Here is a 20,870-nt window from a genome sequence, read left to right as displayed (position 1 = left end):
GAATTGAATACAATTGCAATCCTATTCCACTCTCTCTTGAAAATCCAAAGCTTGATGTGAATCTTGAAATCTTAGAATCAAATCTGTCAAATTGAATTTCTCAAAACTGTTTCTTACATATTTGAAAACATAAACAAACCATTTATATTTTCCAAAGATTGGTCAAAGCAATTAATGAAGGAGCGTATTCAGTTAGAAAGCATTTAAAACAGATTCACCATTCAAAATTGAATTCTGTTAGGATTTTCAAAGAAACAATCGGTTGAAACCACGAAACAACCTTTACCAAACCAAAACAGTTTTCAACCTTTATCAAAACTCCTAAAAGCAAAACAACCGGTTGATTCGACAAAACAAGGGGTTGTTTTTCACTTAGTCGGAAAAACACTTGATTTCAAAAAGGTTTTAAATCACATGAGTTTTAGATTCAACAAAAGAGTGGATAACACTTTACTCTACCCAGATCCCACCCAAACACAGCAGCAACACCAGCCTTTCATCAAACACCTTGGATTTGGATTCTTTCACAACACATGATCACTCTTGATCAACATATGGTACATTCGGGTACGACACAAGCAAGTGTTCCTTGGAGGCGCTAAGGCCCGTTAGGGTTAGGGTTTCCAGGGAATGACTGCATGCATGGCACATGAATACTTAGGGCACTTATAAAATAGATGATGCCGCAGCGCTGGTACGTGAGTAGGTACCTTGGCGGCTACACTGTTAGGTCTATGCACTCCAGAAAAGGGAAGTCCTATGTGCCAGATTACGCTAAGATTGTGTAATAGCGGGACAAGGACATTCTCTCTGGAACCCTAAGCCCACTAAGAGACGTGGGAGGATCACAGAAGTAACCCTAGATACAACCTATAAAGAGGGTGGTAAGAACCCTAACAAGGTACGTCGTTTCTAAGACTGAAACTGCTTTACACACATTACTGTTTCTTTAGCCCTAATTGACTTGAGCGTCGGAGTGAAAACGGCCGTAAGGGCGCCCTTTTGTCTTTACAGGAAAGTGTTCTTCGACCCAAGGAAGTTCGACTGAAGGAGGAGATAGGTAGGGCCTGAAGCTGCCGTTCGAGTCAACCGACAATCAAGTCAACTGGCGAGAACAATCTTCCACTCAAAGTTGATCATGTTCGGCTCGGGCCTCTTCTTGGAGACACTCTTGCTCAGTTCGGGCTTCTTCCCGAAGGCGATCTTGTTGCCGCAGATGATCCGCATTAGCTTGTTGGAGGGCTCTCATCGTCTCCATAATTTTTTGCAAGATGGGAACCTCGTCTCCGTCAGGAACCTGAGCTCCTTGCCTCGTTTTTCTCATCTCGTGTGTTGGCTTTGAGGATCTTGAGTTAGTAGTTAGTGGGATCGGTTTTACCGGGTCCCACAGTGATGAGAATAAAAAAGATGCTATTAATAGGAGGAATGGTCAAGGACCAAAATACTTGAAGTTCTTCTTATTAGTATTCTTAATATGGAGGCCCAAGCCCAAAGCCCAAGCCCAAGAAGGCCAAGCCCAAAAAGCTCAAGTCCAACCCATGAGGGGCAAGGCCAAGCATTAAATAAATGAGCATCATTGGATGTCTTTATTTGTAATTACTCTTGTATAGTTTTAGGGAGGTGTGGATATTAAATAAAGACTATTAATGTACAAAATAAAGTCACATTGTCCATGTGACTTAAGGAGATGGTGTAGGAGTAGTTAAGGAGGTGCCAAAAATAGAAAATTGGTCACACCTTCCTCATGTCTAGCTAGGTGCCGAATTTGAATTACATTTGGGAGGGAATTCTGAATTTTTTTCACTTTCATTTCAGCCCTCTAAAGCTATAAATAGAGGTGCTTGGTCTTTGTAAATACAAGTTGAATTTTGAAGTAAAGAAACTATGCTCAAATTGTGAGTGTTTAGTGTGAGATTTGTTCTCCTCTTCTTGGTCTCATCTTGTGATGCATTGGGAGCATTCAAGTGGCGGCTTACCAACACTTATCTTGGAGCTTCACCATCCAAGTGGCATTTTCATTCCCAAACCAAGCTACAACCACATAAGTTTCATCTTCTTTCATCTTCCATAGTCATTTCAATCGGTAGCTTTTGTTTTTCTTCAATTATGTTCGGTCAATTGTGTTTGTCTTTGAATTCTGTTCGGTAATTGTTGTTCTAATTGTTGTTCACAAAGAGATAACACTCTTATTGAGTTTGGTTCATCATTTTGGAAGGCTTTGTCTCCATTGATGATTCCTTATTTGAATAAGAGCATTTTATTTCCAAATTTGGTGTTAATTGCAAGTTTCTAAGGAATATTGAAGATTTGGAATAAAGAAGAATTATTTGAGCTAAAAAGATAAAGTTTGGCAATCCCAAAATAGAGAAAAACGCTGAAAAGCCAATTTTGCAACAGAATTATCTCGCTCAAGCGAGATATTCTCGGTTGAGCGAGATATTCTCGGTTGAGCGATAATGCTTCAGGACTATTTTAAAAAATCGACGCCTTTCTCGCTCAAGCAAGAGAATCATTGCCATTACGAGAATGCGTTAGACATATTGGTCTTTTTTTATGTTATATCACTTAGTCCATTAGTGCGACGCAGGAAGTCACCTAACCCTAGTAAATTAGGTTAAATAGGGGGCTAGAGGCACAACCGTAGTGTGCAAGATTGAGTGGAAAACACCATTGAGTGAATTGTAACCCAATTGGGAGAATGGAAGGTGCTAGAAGTATGCGTGGCTAATTCTACCCTTTGGGATTAAGAGTAATCTGCTCAAACTCTTATGAGTTGAGGTGATATTTAATATGTTATAATATTATGTTCTTGATTGATTATTGGTATTGTTGTTTTATTTCTAAATTTTTGTGACAAATTGGGCATCTTAAATCTGATCGACAGGTATTTTTAGGGTTTTTACCTAAACAACAATACATAAGATATTTGAGTGCTAGAGATAGACTTGAAATGTTAATTCCCATTAACATTTAAGTGTGATTCTATGTTGTTTTTATAAGTATTTGAGAGATCGATATAAATGAATTTTCTATAGGCATCAATTTCAATCAAAGAACTTAATATTAACATGCTAATCAAAATACATAGGAGTGAGGAAGATGAAACCTAATCCCTATTTTTTGAACTTGAAGCAACCAATTCTTTGTTTGTTTTCTTATTAATCAATGCCAACACAATCACCATCAACACCCTTTTTATTGTGTTGTTTATATTTAACAAACATTTTACTTGATAATTCGTTGTTCCTTGTGAGATCGATATCCGTCCGTAGGGAAAAATTATTACTTCTGACAACACGGTGCACTTGCCATAGACAGTGCCCAATCCCAAGTTCTAAGTCTTGTACAAATCGTTCATCACCAAAGAAAATGTGGAGAAAATATTGTGTTTCCCGAAGAAGACAAACCGAATATTGGGTGGGCGAAAAGATGACTGGTATGAATTCCATCGCCTTCGAGCCCATGATACTAAGCAGTGCCTCACATTATCCTACCAGTTGACAAAGTTGATAAGCGAGGGATTCCTGACTAGGTATATCGTCGAGGAAAGGGAAAAAGAAAAGAAAAGGGGCGTGGTGGAAGATAAAAATCACGAGGTGCCAATCCTGTGAGATTTCAATATGATTGTCGGTGGATTCTTTGGAGGAGGGACCTCAGCATCTAGCTGAAAACGTTACACCCGAGTTGTAATGACCCTAGAAACTAGGAAGCCCGAGCTAAGCCTGACCCCTCCTTTCTGTTTCGCAACCTCATACTTTGAGGACGTGTTCCCCCACGAGGACGGTCCTATACTCATATCAGTCATCACCATGGGCCGAACTGTGCCCAGAGTCCTCGTGGATCAGGGAAGCTTAGGAGACGTGTTGTTTTGGGAGAAATTTTTGGAATTGCGAGTCCCTTTAGACCAGCTAAGACCTTATGAGGGTTCTCTACATAGCAGTTAATGCACCCTCTGCGTATAACCTGCTTTAGAGGCCACCATCTTTGAACAGGTTGAAAGCGGTGCCCTCATCCAACCATATGAAGGTAAAGCTACCTTCTCCAGAAGGAAAGGTCATCACCATGAGTGTGGATAAAAAGATAGCCCAAAAATGCTATGAATATAGCTTAAGAAGCATGAGAGGCACCTACATGGTAGCTACATGGATAGGCGACCTAGGCCAGTTCGGGTGGTCAGGGAAATAGAGATCAACGGGAAGAAGTTCAAACTCGAAGCTTCATTATACAAAGAATTGCGGAAAAATTATATAAGTGATTTCAAGGAACATTAGTGCTTTCGCGTGGTCCTCGGCTGACATGCCTGGTGATACAAACCAAGCCCACACAAAGATGACCAAGGATATAAATGACCATTCACATTATAAGAAGTCATCTCAACATGCAAGTGAAGACCTCACCAGAAATGGACAAAGACCAGAGCACCTACTGGTATTTCTGCTAGTTTTCTTAAAGATTAGAATATGTTATAAATAATTGGGCTCACTTTTGGGGTCCAAATAGCAAATATAGGCTAGAATAAGTTACCTTTAGCATAATAGGGGATGTGGTTAGCATTTTAGCTTGTTCCTAGCCCATTTGAAGGCATTTTGACCTAGTTTCTAGAAGGACAAACCTAGGATGCGGGATTGACTTAGTCAAACCCTAAGGCTGCCCATTTTTTTTCCTTTTCCCATCCTACCCCTTTAGCTTGTTCTCCAAGACTCCTTCACCTATAAATAGGAGGCCTGCCTAGCTAGTGTATTTTACAAGTTGAATGAAATAGAGAAAAGTTACTCTGCACATTTTGTGTGAGATGCTAATGAGGTTTGTTCCTCTTAGTCTTTAGTCTTATCTTGTGAGAATTTAAGAGCTCTCAAGTGGCGGCTTCCAACACTTATCTTAGAGTCATTTTATCATCCAAGTGGCATGCTCATCATCTCAAACTCCATTTCTCATAAGCTTCCTTGTCCTTCATCTTTTCCTTCGATTGTCATTCCATTCAATTCATAAATATGTTCTTCTTTTGGTTTCCTTTATTTCATTTGGTCATTCTCTTTATAATCACTATCCATGCTTAATTCTGCACCATATTTTCTCATCATCATCACCTGATGCAAACCAAGTGTTGATCAAGAGTGATCTAGTGCTTTGTAGAATCCAAATCCAAGATGTTTGATGGAAGTTTGGTGTTGTTGTTGTGTTTGGGTGGGATCTGGGTAGAATAAAGTCTGATGCACTCCCTTGTTGAATCTAAAACTAATGTGAATTAAAACCTTTTTTAAATTAAGTGTTTTTCCAACTAAGTGAAAAAAAACCTGTTATTTTATCGAATCAACCGGTTGTTTAACTCTTAGGAGTTTTTGAAAAAGGTTGGAAGTTGTTTGGTTTGGTTGATTTAAGAGTCAAACCAAAACAATGGGTTGTTTCGTGATTTCAACTGATTGTTTCTTGAAAATCCTAACATAATTTAGTTTTGAATGGTGAATCTGTTTTAAATGATTTCTAACTGAATACACTCCTTCATTAAATGCTTTGACCAATATTTGGAAAATATAAATGGTTTGTTTATGTTTTCAAACATGTAAGAAACAACTTTAAGAAATTAAGTTTGACAGATTTGTTTTTGAGATTTCAAGATTCGCATCAAGCTTTGGATTTTCAAGTGAGAGTTTGCAATTGTATTCAATTCATATTGTACTGTTACCAGGTGTAATCCTTTATAAACCTTCTGTATTTCTGGTGTTGTGTTGCCAAGGAGTGTTGTGTGTTCTTGAAGTGTTCAAGATCAATACTCTTGATATAGTTTGCCAAAGGTAATGTGTTTCTTGAGGGGTTCAAGGTCACTACTTTGGTGTGTTGTGTTTTTGTAATTTGGTTTGATTACATAGTGGTTTACCTAGTGGTTTCTGGGGACTGGATGTAGCTCTTGGCTTAAGAGTGAACTAGTATAAACTGTTTGTGTGATTCTCTCTTACTCTGAACTCCTTTAAAATCTGTTTTAAGCTGTTTGATTTTTTAACTGATATAAACAACCGATTGTTTTTCTGTTGCTTTGCTGTATAATTGTTGATGTTCTAAGCCAACTTGATTCCTGTTCTGGATTTATACATATAATTTCATTAAACCTGAAAAAGCATTCAGAAACCTCCTTTAAACAATTCACCCCCTCTTTTTAAGGCCATATATTCTAACAATTGGCATCAAGAGCTAAGTTCTTGAAAGTTATTCAAGTTTTGCTCCTAAACCTTTTTTTATGGCTGAAAAATTACCCTTTGGGGAGGCTGCTTCAATTAACAGGCCACCTTTGTTTTGTGGTTTGAACTATCAGTTTTGGAAGGTTAGGATGAAAATCTTTGTTGAATCTCTTGATAAAGGAATTTGGGATGCAATTGAAAATGACCCTTTTATTCCTAAATTTGAAAAGGATGGAGCTTCTATTGAAAAACCTTGGTCACAATGGATTGATGCTGAAAATAAAAAAGCCATGTTTTATTGCATTGCCAAGAACATCATAACCTCTGCTTTGAACTCTGATGAATTTTTCAGGATCTCACAATGTGCATCTGCTAAGTAAATGTGGGATACTCTAAAGGTCACCCATGAAGGAACAAATGATGTGAAGAGAGCAAGGAAACATACTCTAATACAAGAGTATGAGATGTTCAGAATGCTCAAAGGAGAATCAATTGTTGAAGTACAAAAGAGATTCACTCACATTGTCAATCATCTAATGAGTCTTGGAAAAATCTTAGACAAAGAGGAGTTGAACATCAAGATTCTCAAGTGTCTTGATAGATCTTGGCAACCTAAAGTCGTGGCTATCTCAGAATCAAAGGACTTGACATCTTTGACTACAACCTCCTTGTTGGAAAGCTTAGAGAACATGAGTTGGAGATGAATAGACTCATTGTTCAAGAAAGTGAAGACAAGCATGTAAGGAACATTGCCTTGAAAGCTGCTAAGCACAAGAATAAGAAAGACTCAAGTGATGAAGAAACTCTTAGTTTTTTGTCTAAAAAGTTTAGCAAATTCTTGAAGAAAAACCGCAACAAGGAACCTAACAAAGAAAGGTATGGAAACAAGAAAACTAGTGATTTTAATCCTAACAATTACACTTGATTTGGTTGTGGATAACAGGAGCATGCAAAAGTTGATTGCCCAAATATAGAAGGCAAAGAAAAGAAGTCAAGCAATAAAGAAAAGAAAGGGAAATCAAAAAGAGCCTACATTGTTCGGGATGAAAATGAAGTCTCTTCATCAAGCTCCTCATCAAGTGAAGATGAAAAACCCAATCTGTGTTTGATGGCTAAAGGAGATGATGATTCAAGAAGTTCAAGCAGTGTAAGTTCTTCTGCTTCTTTAAACGCTGAAAACTATAGTCAATTGCTTCAAGCTTTTAAAGAAACTCATGAAGAAGCTAACCGATTGACTCTCTTGAACAACCGGTTGAAAGAGTTAAATAACTGGTTTGAAAACAGAGTCAAGCCACTTGAAGAAGAATTGGAAAATTCAAAAATTGATTTTTGAAAATCTTGAAATGCATTGCAAAAAGTCTTCTTGTTTGTGTCACTCAAAACCTTGTGAAAACTGTAAAACTCTTGAGTGTAAAGTCCACTATCTTGTAAGAACTATGAATAAACTTTCAAAGGGTAAATCCAACTTTGAAACTGTCTTGACATCCCAAAAATGTGTTTTTGGAAAATTTGGTTTGGGGTTTAATCCTCAAAACAAGAAAATGGGATTTCAAAGCCTTTTTCGAAAGTGCCAGAAAAACAACCGATTGAAAGATCGAAACAACCGGTTGTTACATGTTTATACTGTATGAAGAAAGGCCACTCAGTTAGATTCTAGAAAATTTGGAAATATTTGTTAGAATAGATGGGTAAAACAAGAGGGGGGTGAATTGTTTTTGAAACCTTTTCACAAATATACGATTAAGAATGAAACTTTAACAATTAATTCAGATAAGCAATTTAGAGAGTCAATTAAACAAAGATTCAGAAAACAGTTTCAGTATTTTAATCGTTTAAAAACACGATATAATCGGTTGTTTATGTTACAGATACAAAAGCAGTTTGTAAGGCAGGAATATTAACCGCTTGAAAATACGAAATAACTTATTGTTTATGACAACATATCAAACAGTTATGAAGAGAAGAGATAGAGAGATTTACACAAACAGATTATACTGGTTCACTAAATCCAGAGCTACATCCAGTCCTCAGTTAAACCACTGAGTATTTCACTATGTAATCAATCACAGATTACAACAATACACACCACAAAGAGGTGACTTTGAATCCCACAAAGCCTACTCACCCTCTTTGCACACGGCCAACACCTCAAGCTAGAATCACACTGACTTTACAGGATTTTACAACAACGTTTACAAAATGTAATTTGAACAATTACAAGAAACTAAGAAAAGGGTAGAAAACACCTGGATTACAAAAGACCAGAAACCCTATGATTAGTTCTTGAAACACAGCAAAGCTCAAAGGAAATCTTGCTAAACTTGGAAAACTTCTTTTCTCAAACAGTTGGTAATCTCTCAAATCAGAGTATACAACTTCTCTCTTTTTCATCATTCAAACATTTGAAGGAAGGTTGTATTTATAACCTTTGAAAAACTATCGTTAAAGACAGATTTGAACAACTGAATCAGTTAAAAAGGTTTTCAAAATACTGTTATGAAAACTCACATTTAATCAGTTAAAACTGCGATTTAACCGGTTGAATGGTTTTGACAGTTATACAACTGATTCAAAAAACAGTTTCAAAAACTCCTTTGTCAGCTAAGTGACAAACAACCGATTGTCTCGAAACTTTAATCGGTTGTTTTTCCCTTTGCATGGAAAAACACTTTAATCTTTAAAACAGATTAAAACAGTCTTTGCTTGAGAATCAAGACTGATCTTACATAAATTCTAAACACTCTATACTACACTCAAACCAAAAGCAGCAAGGCTTCAAGCTTCATCTTGAATTTGAAACATCAACGCTCCTATCTTCAACAATATTTTGTTCCTAAAGGTATTATGAGATGGATTCCCCAAGGTTCTGAAGTTTCCAGTGATAAAGTTAAATCAAAAGGACCCGCATTTGTAAGGGGACCAAATCTTGTTGCTTGAATTTGTTGTGTTGCAGGGATACTAAAAGAAGCATGGTCTCTTGAGTTATCAGATCAAGCTTTTGGAAGAAAAGGATTTTGTCTGGAATTGAATTAAGGTTTTGTACCAACTTAAGTCCTCTTGAAAGCCAAAATAAGCTTTCTTGATCATGAATAATGACTCATTGAAGGGACTCCATGACAAAAGGATAAGACTTTCTTTGTCTTTGTTTTTCTGTTATTAATCCAAATAAGTGAAAAACAACCTGTTGTTTTGTCAAATCAACCAGTTATTTTACTCTTAGGAGTTTTTGAAAAAGGTTGAAAGTTGTTTGGTTTGGTTGACTTAACTGTCAAACCAAAACAATCGATTGTTTCGTGATTTCAACCGATTGTTTCTTTGAAAATCCTAACAGAATTCAATTTTGAATGGTGAATCTAGTTTAAATGATTTCTAACTGAATACGCTCCTTCATTAAATGCTTTGACCAATATTTGGAAAATATAAATGGTTTGTTTATGTTTTCAAACATGTAAGAAACAACTTTAAGAAATTAAGTTTGACAGATTTGTTTTTGAGATTTCAAGATTCACATCAAGCTTTGGATTTTCAAGTGAGAGTTTGCAATTGTATTCAATTCATATTGTACTGTGATCAGGTGTAATCCTTTCTAAACCTTTTGTATTTCAGGTGTTGTGTTGCCAAGGAGTGTTATGTGTTCTTGAGGTGTTCGAGATCAATACTCTTGGTATAGTTTGCCAAAGGTAATGTGTTTCTTGAGGGGTTCAAGGTCACTACTTTGGTGTGTTGTGTTTTTGTAATTTGGTGTGATTACATAGTGGTTTACCTAGTGATTTCTGGGGACTGGATGTAGCTCTTGGCTTAAGAGTGAACTAGTATAAACTGTTTGTGTGATTCTCTCTTACTCTGAACTCCTTTAAAATCTGTTTTAAGCTGTTTAATTTTTTAACTGATATATCAACCGATCGTTTATGTTCTAAGCCAACTTGATTCATGTTTTGGATTTATATGTAGAATTTAATTAAACCTGAAAAAGCTTTCAAAAACCTCCTTTAAACAATTCACCACCCCCCCCCCCCCACCCCCTCTCTTGTTTAAGGTCATATATTCTAGCACCAAGCCCACGAGAAGATGACCAAGGATGTTAAAACACACAAACAAAAGTCATCTCAAAGTAGAGACCTCACCAGAGGGAGCATTGGACAAGGACCAGAGCACTTAAAGTTCTTCCTGCTAGTCTTTTTAATATTTAGAAAAATGTTGTAAATAAGTTGGGCTCACATGAGGGGTCCAAATAGTAGAATAAACAAGAGTAGGTTTATATAGCATAAGTAGGAGGTGAAGATATAAAGATGGGCCCATAAGAAGTCCATTAGGGTAGAAAGGAAACCCTAGTTTCTAGAATGTGTAGGATGGTGCGGTTTTGACCAAATTCAAGACCTAAAACCGCACCACTTCTTCATTTCCCATTCTACCCTCTTTTCTTCTTTTCCAAGGCTCCTAAATCTATAAATAGGGAGGCCTACCTCATGTATTGACAAGTTGAAATTAGAGTAAAGAAATTCTGCACATTTTTTGTGTGATTTGTGAGTGAGTGAACCTCATCCTAAATTGGTCTTATCTTATGAGAAATGAGCTCCCAAGTGCCGGCCTCCCATGCACTCCTCTTTTTTATTCCATCCCATCAAGTGGCGTGTTTCATCATAACTTCACTTCCATAAGTTCTTCTTTCGTATTCTCTTCCATTAATCCATTCCATTTTGATTGTGTCAATTCGGTTTTCTACTCTTGTTAATTGTTTTGTTTCCTTGCTTACAACTTGGTCCATATTCTTGCTCATCTAGTGTTTGTTAAATTGTCGTACCATATTTGTCATCATTCTCACCATTGAATTGTGTTTTTCCTTTACCTTATGGAAATGAACCTTCACATCTACTTAACCACTTGGTTAAGTTAATATCCAGTGGGGATTTTCCTTAGGTTCTCACCTATAATTGTCTTATAATCTAAGTAAAGTGTCATCATGCAAATGAACAATCCTAAAATCAACTCACATCATCACCTTATAATTTTCTTTTTCCTTTTTCCTTTGTGAAATGAACCTTCACATCTACTTAACTACATGGTTAAGTTAATGTCCATTGGAGATTTTCCTTAGGTTTTCACTATTAATTGTTTAAAAATCTCAATCATAAATCTAAAGTGTCACCTAAATGAACAATCCTAAAATCAACTCACATCACCTGGAATCGGTCCAGATTTCCTATGTCATCACCTCACTATCAACGAGAAGGCAAATCCGTCATCTAGAAAAGAAGGAAGTGTTAGAATGGATGGCTTTAAACTAGAGGCGGGGTGAATTGTTTAAAGAGGGTTTTCGCAAACTTTTAAGTCAAGAATGAAATTACTTCAAGAAACAATTGATAAGGAATCCAGTTTGCCAAAACAATAAACAAAAACAACAACACCAGAAAAACAATCGGTTGTTTCGCAGAAACAATCGGTTGTTTCGCAGAAACAATCGGTTGTTTATACCAGTTTGCCAATATCAAAACTGAATTTAAAGAGTTTAAGGATAGAGAGAATGCACACAGATGTTTATACTGGTTCACTCTAAACCCAGAGCTACATCCAGTCTTCTCAGAAACCATTGAGGAATTTCACTAAGCAATCAAACCTAGATCACTTACAACACAACCAAGAAAGTGACCTTGAACCCCTCAAGACACACACTTCTCTTGGCCAACACACCCAACACTAAGAATGTTGATCTTGATCCCCTCAAGAACACACAACACTTCTCAGCAAACACAAACAAACTTGTTCAACAGAATACAAGGATTACACTTGTTACAGAAGCAAATCTCAAATCAATACAAGCAGAAATCCTATCTCACTTTTTGATCAATCACAAACTCTAAGCAATCTCAACTCTTTGAAAAAATCAAAAACTTGTATTCAAAAGCTTGTTACTCAAATCTGTTTTTCTGAATTTATTCAAAGATATAGTTTGTTATCAAATCTTAACAAACTTATTTATTGCATTTAATGATTGGTCAAAGCATTTAAAGACTGGAGCGTATAAACAATGCGGGTCGATCAAAGGGCAAGTATAAACAAATTTCCTCATTGACCTCTCCCCTAAGAGCTCTGAACCCGATCCCGATGACTCCTTATGGGTCCTCTCTGTCGATGGTTTCTCAAACTTGCAGGGAAGTGGGGCCGGATTCATTCTGGAGGGACCAAACGGGGTTCTCATTAGGTAGTTTCTTCAGTTCACGTTCAAAGCGCAATAATCAGACCGAGTATGAGGCCCTTATAGCAGGCATGTTGTTGGCGAAGGATTTGAGAACTCACTGTTTGCTAGCAATGAGTGATTCAATGCTCATAACAAGACAGGTGTCGGGAGAATATCAAGCCAAAGACCCGCACTTGGCCTCCTATCTCAGGTACGTGAAAATGTTGAAGGAAGTTTTTTCCACTTTTAACCTCATCCATGTACCTAGGGAGCAAAATTCTCACATGGACTTACTATCCAAGCTCTTAAGCTTGGGCAAAGGGGGAAGGCACCGATTTGTCATCCAGGAAACGTTGAAAGTACCAAGAGTAAGTGTCCGAAGAGAGCAACTTCGAGGTAATGTAGGTCGCCTCTGCACATAACTAGATGACACCGTATATCCGATATTTTGCAGATGGGTTACTCCCCTCAAACCCCATAAAAGCAAAAATAGTAAAAAAAATGCAAGTCGGTATACTATGGTGGACGACCACCTCCTTGTAAGAATTAATGGCCTTAACAAGAGGGGGGTGAATTATTTAAGGGGCATTTTTTGCAAATATATGTTAAGAATGAAGATTGATATTGATTTACAAATAAACGAATCAGATCAACCAAGAAAACAGAACTGCTAAACCAGCTATCAGAAAAAAAACTGGTTGAAATTACGTTTTAACAAATTGTTTATGGCAGCAATGTTAAAATCACAATTCGATCATATTTTAAATGAGTGGGGGGAAGAAAAGATCACACAATATATTATACTGGTTCACTCCTTACCAGAGCTACATCCTGTTCCCAGAAAACCATTGGGTATTCACTAAGTAACCACCAACAGATTACAATCACACAACACTACAAAGAGGTGATCTAGATCCCACAAGAACACTCACCCTCTTTTCCTTTTCACACAATCACAATCAGAACAACCTCTAACCTTATATATTCAATGTTTTACAAGAATACAAAATGAAAAACAATTACAGGAATATAAGGAACAAATTACACCTGGAGTACAGGAAATCACAGAGCTTCTAATTCACTTATTGAACCACTTGCACAACCTTAGGAAATCTTAGCAAAGCTCTGAATTAAATCTCCCTCAAAGATCTTCCTTATCTCACTTTCTGTGTATTTTCAAATATGGAGGGTAACCAGTTTTATAGCTCTTCAATCTAGCCGTTTTAGGCAGTTAATCACGAGCTAAAACAATATCAAATCAACTGGAAACAGATTTAACAAGATTTTGAAAAACTGTTAAGAAATTCAAAAATCAACTGGTTGAATTGGTTTTGACAGTTAGTCAACCAAAAAACAATTTGAAAAAAAACCCTCCAATCAACCTGAGTGTAAAACAATCGACTAAACCGTGAAATCAATCGGTTGTTTTTCCCATGACTTAGAAAAACATTTTTCTTTTGCAAAACAGATTGATTCAGCTGTGCATTGGTTTAAGAATGAACTTTACAAATTCTAAACAACCTAGAACTAAACCCCAAATACAGCAGCACAGACATCAAGCTTTCTTCATAGATTTGGAGGCATCAAAGCTTCATTTTTCTACATTCTCCCCCTATTTGATGAAGAAAAATCTTTGGCATGCTTTGGAATGTTCTGTTTAGAATTTGGCACAACCTGCAATCACAAACAGATGCAAGAACATAGGATAATCTATTCCAGATTAATCAAACACCACAAACCAGTTTCCACTAGGTGATTTCCAACGAAAAACATCAACCAAATCAGTGTGAAAACCAACAACGCATGCATAAGTGCAACAACAGAAAAACAATCGGTTAAATCATAGGATTAACCAGTTAAAATTCAGAGTTATAGCAATAGCTTAAAAACAGTTAAGGCAATGTTCAAGCAAATGTCCAAGCAAAATAGGTGCAAAAATAAGAACATTACAACCAAACCATTTCTCCCCCTATTTGTCTTCACAAAAAGAATGTGATCCTGCCGATTGACCTAGCGTAAGAGCGTTGCCTCGTCACGAACCTCCTCACCAGCTTGACTCCACGTGGCTCTCAAGTTCGCACCACAGAAAACCTCTCTGAGAACCTGAAAACGCAAGGTGGCGCCTCTGCGGCCGGTGGCGCTCCGACGCTCAAGTCAGTAATAAGAACACCCAAAACTCAGAGAAAATATGCTCTGTAGAACCGTACTAAAGGCACACAACCCTAGCAATGAGCCGTAATGAAAACGTACCTCTGCAAATTCTGTTAAGTTTACCTTTATAGCTAGGTTTCTTCCCTCTCCAGGCCGTTATGCTTTTGGACGCGTGGCTCGCATCCAGCCTTGCACGTGTCGTCATCTGGGCTGAGATAGCAGGTAGTGCCCAGCCCTACACGTGTCATCATCTGAGCTAGGATAGCTTGAGCGTCATTTCTCTATTGCATCCAACCCTACACGTGTCATCATCTGGGTTGGAATAACAGGTAGCATCCAACCCTACACGTGTCGTCATCTAGGTTGAGGCAACTTGAGCGTCATTTCTGTGTAGTAACCAGTCGCGCGGCTAAGTCCTCTACTCAAGGAGTAAGTTAGCACGCGACATGCTCTAGAACACCACCCGACAAGGCGAGTATCGGGTGCAGCAAAGTGCACCATCTCTGTGATATCGCTTGTTGCTAATGGCACCCTCCTTATCACCGCGCCATGCATGTTCTGGCTGAGGAAACCTTGCCATCAACGAATGTCCACTCTGGGAATCTTGTCGCTGACAGGCAAGTTGTTCCCTTCAACGCACGCGCCCTTCACGCCTTATGCTGGCACAACAATCATCTTACTGAAATTATACGCTTGAACTTACTCTTTTGAGCCTTCAGTAGCTTCAACTGAGTTTACTGGGAAATCCGGCGATGTGCTCCTCGTGGCGTCAGACCACCTGATCTCCCATTGCCAAACACGTCGATGACAGATAAACCCGGCGACAACCGACCATGTTCACTACAGAACGCCAGTTTCATGAACCGGCGACTATGCTCACCTCTGAACCGTTCATCCTTCTCTTGCCCACGTGTTCTGCTGAGCACGCCCCACATAGTCACGTGCTAGACACGTCATCACACCCGATGACCTGGTCGGTACACAAGCCCCCAGTCTCGAGCTGCAACTTGTTCAGCGAGGAGACTAAAGAGGTTTAAATCTGGCGGCTCACGTGGCTTTGCGCGTTGGCGCTCATACTGTTCACTGACTTGACATTTCACCAACACTAGTACAAAATACTATATTAACGAAGGTTAAAAATGACATATAAAGACGGTTATTAAATCGTCGTTATTGTGAGTGTCGTTATAAATCAGGCATTTTTAACGACGGTTTGTCAACCGACGTTATAAATATGTTATAACGACGGTTCATTTAACCGACGTTATAAATACTACTAAATAATTAATTTATTTAAAAAATATATATTTTTAAAGACGTTCCTTTGGGAACCGTCGTTATAACTATGTATGATTTTTAAAGACGGTTCCACGTGGAACCGTCGTTATATGTGCTTTTTTTGAAAAAAAATATATTTATTTTTAATACACTTCAAACCTATATAAAATATCCAATTTTCAAAAAATCAAAATATTTAAAATCATAATTTAAATATGTGAAAGTTTATCAAATATATATGCTCAATTATTATCTTCAATGTTATATTAGTCAAAAATAATTGAAAAGAGTCATTAAAGAAAACAATTTTATCATTTAGAATAGTTCTTCTAAGTATACAGAGTTTCATGTTCAACTCATACTAACTCATTTACATTTTTATTCAATAATGCTCTTAAACATTGAAGAATATTTTCCAATAAACCTCCTCTCGAAAGAACTCCTCTCATAATAAGTATAGGCTCTAATCACCCAGACATGTCAACTATTTCCTATATGAAAGTGTTACAAGTTGGCTTCTCAGTTCTAACAAAACTGTTCTGGACTAAGAAGAATTGAACAAAATTTGGTTTTATCCATTCCTTACTAGCTAATTCATATTCACAATCATACAAGCCCCTTATGGGAAGAAAATTTACGGCTCCCTCTCGCGTCGGGATCTTTGAACAAGGTAAATACGCCCATAAACCCATTAAATCTGATTGCTGCATAAATAATAACATCACCTGTCATGCAAAGAGCAAAATACTAGCAACTCTTGTTTACATTGTCAAGTTTCTATTTTCTCTACTAAAAAAATGAAAATTAAATCGCAATCTAGTTTTACAAACTGTCTTATGCAAGAAGTAAAAAGAACATATTTTATTACCTCAGCTTTGGTATGAAATCCTAATAAGCATTTACACACATGACAATCTGCTCTATGAGGTGAGTTGTTACCCTTGTCCGTTCTCACAAATGCAAGTACCTTAAAGAAAATGAATTCAATACCGTGAGAATGATTCAAGTGAAGTATGAACATTAAATAGTGCTTCTCTAGCTGGATAAATAGGAGCACTCAATCGAGCAATGAGATGGGAAAAGAAATCTCCACTATCTCTATCCTTAGATCATATTATATCGTTAATTATATTTTTATATTCTTTTCTTTGAAATATCAGTTACCTTGCATTGCTGATAAAAAAAAATCAGTTACGTATAAATAGTTTTTCAATTAGAAAACTTTAAGAATTTTTTTCTTTCAAAACTATATACAAAACTAGATTAATGTAGTTAAGTTAATAAGAATTTATAAATAACTATATGTAATCCTAATAGGTTATACAGTCAAATTAAAAAACATGTATTTCTTTAGAAACATGTTTTAATTTGCACGTCAGGAAATATTATCTATTTTTAATTTTAAAAATCTAATTAAACTGAATGTGTAGAGAGAGTATAACTATATTTACGGTCATTTAACAATAAATTAATCTATAATAATATATACATTTTTCCGTGGACACAAGTTGTTTTTTTATATTACTTTTAATAGCATTTTAAAGTTATTATACAAAATTCACAAGAAAAAGTACTAATAAAAAAATAAAAAACAAATTAAAATATAATGAAAAAGAAGAAGAAAACTGACCAACAATGGGAAAAGAGTCGCAAATAAATCTAACAAGAAATAACTGGTAAAAGTGAAGGGAAAAAAAGGAAACTAACAACAGTGAGAAGGGAGATACCTGCTTTGCCAAGTCACCTACCACATTACTAACATTCAACACTCTGCCCACATCAACTATCCAACGCCACTTGCCACATCGCCATAATTCAATTTGATGGTTGATCACAGACTTCTACATTTACCTACTCCTGGTTGAATTGATCAAGGAGCCATTACATGAGTTTAAACAAACAGAAGTTTAAGCAATTAAGCTCTTCCTTTTGTTTATTTCCTATTTCTTTTTCAGTTCTTGTTTGGTGGTGTTCTCCATCCCAGTACAAATATATAATCAAATATTTCCTACACTTTTTTTTAATAGCAAAGAAATAATAAATTTATGAAAGAGGCACTCCTATAGTAAAAGACCACCAGATAGCATATACAATGCTCACAGAGACCTGCTAGCACAGTGCAATATAACCTATAGCACTCCTAAGCTCGAAACCATACTTCCCAACAAAATAAAACTAGACAAACCCTTTACCAACCCGCTAAACAAAAAAGTTGGCTTTTCACTATATGTATGCAGCAGAAAAGTTTATTACAGGCACTGTAACAACTACAACATACCACTCCAGTAGATGGTTAATAAAGTAGTTATGTTGAGGAAGCATCCACTCTTCATGAATCAAGAAGCAATACACCAATGCTTTGGCTCTGCACGCAAAAATCAGATTTAATGGCGGGCCCCTATAGCTACATCACAAGTTACCACAAACAAACACAAATAGCTATTGGCTGGAGAACATAGCCTAAAAAGTGCTTAGCTTTTTCAGTGTATGGCATCTGGGAAGTGGCACCCACAACACGATACTTGCAACCTGTTAAAACAATAAAAACCTGCATTGCATCACCACAACACCAGCAACAAAAATCACAACCGGGGTTCTCTAGACCCAAAAAACCAGGTTTTATACCCACTTCTACGTTACCAACTCTGCATAGTGACGTCTAAAAAAAGGTTAAAAGCCTTTCCTTCAGCAGCAGCAAACCAGCAAACAAAATCATAACAACAAACCAGTGCCAGTTTCAAAAAAAATTAGAAAAATTAGAAGCCCCCAATATTTCCAACACCTTAAAATTTTCAATATTAATAATCAGCAATTTCCAATTTTTTTTGACTTAGAAGCTCTATCTCTATAAATCCTGGTGTTGTGTTGATGAGAAACCAGGACGACACCTGTTGCTTGCTACAAGAATAGTAGAGAAAACAATACCAGTTACACTATTGCCATAAAACAATAAAAAGATTAAGTATGTGCTTTCTGTTTTATAGGTTGAGAGCAGGAATTGTGATTTTCAATTATAGGGACCGCTACAACATGCTTCAAAAGACAGAAGGTACAACATATTATACAACACAAGGCTTCCCAATCAGTATAATTTCAAGAAAATAGCAAAGGATAAGTGAAAATGAGAATGAAAAATGGTGAATTGAAAATACGTGTGACCTGAGACTAAAGATATTCTAGGATTTCTTTGGTGGTGGTGTGAAGAGGGCCAACGTATATGCAGGATGGCGCACGAGGAGGGTCGTCGCAGTGGCGATGGACACAGTGGAGCACGACGCCGTGACGCAAATCGTGGTGGCGCTCGCGATGACGAAGCTTGCTCGCGGTGGCTCCCGACACAGTGTCGCAGCTCTGCTGGCTCGCGGAGAAGAAGCTGGTGCGACAGCGTGTTGGATGGAGGCGAGATCTGTGACGGCGGTGAGTGAAGAGGGCGGCACAAACTCGATGGCTGTGGGTGAGGAGGCGCGGTTGTGGGTGAGGGGAATAGTGAGAGGGAAAGTGCAGCGGTGATGAGTGAGTGAAAATAGAAAATAAGAGTGAAATGTGAGTGAGGGAAAGAGAGGGTGCTAGTTAGGGCACGAGAATTTGATATACTAAACCTAACATACAAGGACGGTTCCAACCGTCTTTGTAAACACACACACCATACATATAAAGACGGTTCTAAAGAGAACCATCGTGATATGTGTTGAAAATTTGAAAAAAATAACGAAAATTGTCACCACCTCACTTATAACGACTGTTTTTTACGAACCGCCTTTATAAGGAGTCGTCAATTATGTATTTTGTACTAGTGCAACTTCTTCGATCATTCGACACGTGGACTCATCAACGGCCACTATTCACTGTCGTTTGCGCTTCTCGCAACGTTTGAAACTCTTCGAAACTCTTAAACACTTCGCGCCATTTCACTGTTTCATTATCTTCTACCTCTCTTCAAACTCTCGAAACCCTCCAGCGAACGCTCCGATTCCCCCAACCACCATCTTTCTGAATACTCTTCTGATCATCTAAAGGTAACTTTTTTTATCACTTCTACTAATATTTGCTGCATTTTAATCGGTTTGCATCATCCATTACCTGTCTGGAGCATACGTTGTGGGATGTTTTCTCTGCTTTGTTTTCTCTTTTCTGCGTTTAGGGTTTCTGAACCTTTCTCTGCGAGCCCCTCTTGTTCTTCCCTCTCCTCTTCTTCTGTCGAGTCTTTCTCTTTACGAACTCTCATACCTTTTCGTCTTCTTGCAGCTTCCTCGATGACAAGTTCAAAAATCACACCAAACCCTCCTCCATCTCCTCGCAACCCTCCGACGAAAAACCGTAGGGCAAACCCTTCTTCTTCCTGCGACCCCCCAAGGGGTCCCAACGTCCCTTCCGACCGAGTCGCGAGACCCGCGTCCTCTCACCCTAGCCAACCACAACCAAACCCACCACAAACCAGCGCGATGGTGAAGCCTCTTCCAGATTACAAACGACTATACCCGTGGGCCTCCGCAACCTTGCTGGGTGAGACTTCATCCGTCAACTTTGATCGCGACATCCTTCGCCTCAAGAAAGGTGATAAGGAACACCTCTCTTTCAGTAAAGAGCACGATGACAAAGTAGTTGTGCGGCCTTGTCCTCCCGGTGAGCCAATCTGCATCGACGATCAGGGGAGCGACGACGCCCCCTTCTGCTTCGTTTACACTACTATGTTCAAGAAGGTCAAGCTCCGGTTTCCCTTCACACGCTTTGAGAGGGAGCTCCTGACCGAGCTCGACATAGCCCCCGCCCAGCTCCATCCCAACAGCTGGGCGTTCGTACGGGCTTACCAAATCATCTGCGCACACTTGGGACACCCGGCCTCGGTGGATGTGTTCCTTTACTTGTTCGAAGCGAAGAACCCGGTCGATCGTCTATGGGTCAGCCTAAATGGGGTCGCTGGGAGGTCTATTCTCTCCATCTTCCAGCAATCCTATAAGGATTGGAAGGGGAAGTTCGTGCGTGTATGCTGCAGCGATCAAGACCCTTCCCTTCTCGACGGATTCCCCTTGTATTGGGTGAACAAGGGGAAGAAGGAGTCAAGCTTCAGGAAGGCCAGGGGGGCAGAAAAAATG

The 20,870-nt window shown here is 38.0% G+C and overlaps 1 long non-coding RNA gene across 10 annotated transcripts; it reads right to left on the bottom strand.

The window, feature by feature from the left end:
- Window positions 1-13,125: 13,125 nt before the first annotated feature.
- On the bottom strand, window positions 13,126-19,427 carry LOC137835238 (uncharacterized). 10 transcript variants are annotated; one of them, XR_011085052.2, is made up of 6 exons: window positions 18,937-19,401; window positions 18,407-18,675; window positions 18,056-18,306; window positions 17,505-17,634; window positions 16,646-16,744; window positions 16,071-16,502 (listed from the first exon to the last, which is right to left on the bottom strand). It is a non-coding gene; the product is annotated as an uncharacterized LOC137835238 (long non-coding RNA). The 10 variants fall into 10 exon arrangements; XR_011085049.2 differs by having other exon boundaries at window positions 16,071-16,481; XR_016520996.1 differs by lacking the exons at window positions 16,071-16,502; window positions 18,407-18,675 and adding an exon at window positions 13,126-14,022 and having other exon boundaries at window positions 18,937-19,427.
- Between the last annotated feature and the right edge of the window lie 1,443 nt (window positions 19,428-20,870).

This window comes from Phaseolus vulgaris, chromosome 5 (genome assembly GCF_051622355.1).
Source record: "Phaseolus vulgaris cultivar YP4 chromosome 5, ASM5162235v1, whole genome shotgun sequence".
Classification (NCBI taxonomy): Eukaryota; Viridiplantae; Streptophyta; class Magnoliopsida; order Fabales; family Fabaceae; genus Phaseolus; species Phaseolus vulgaris.
This window is presented reverse-complemented; position numbering and strand designations above follow the sequence as displayed.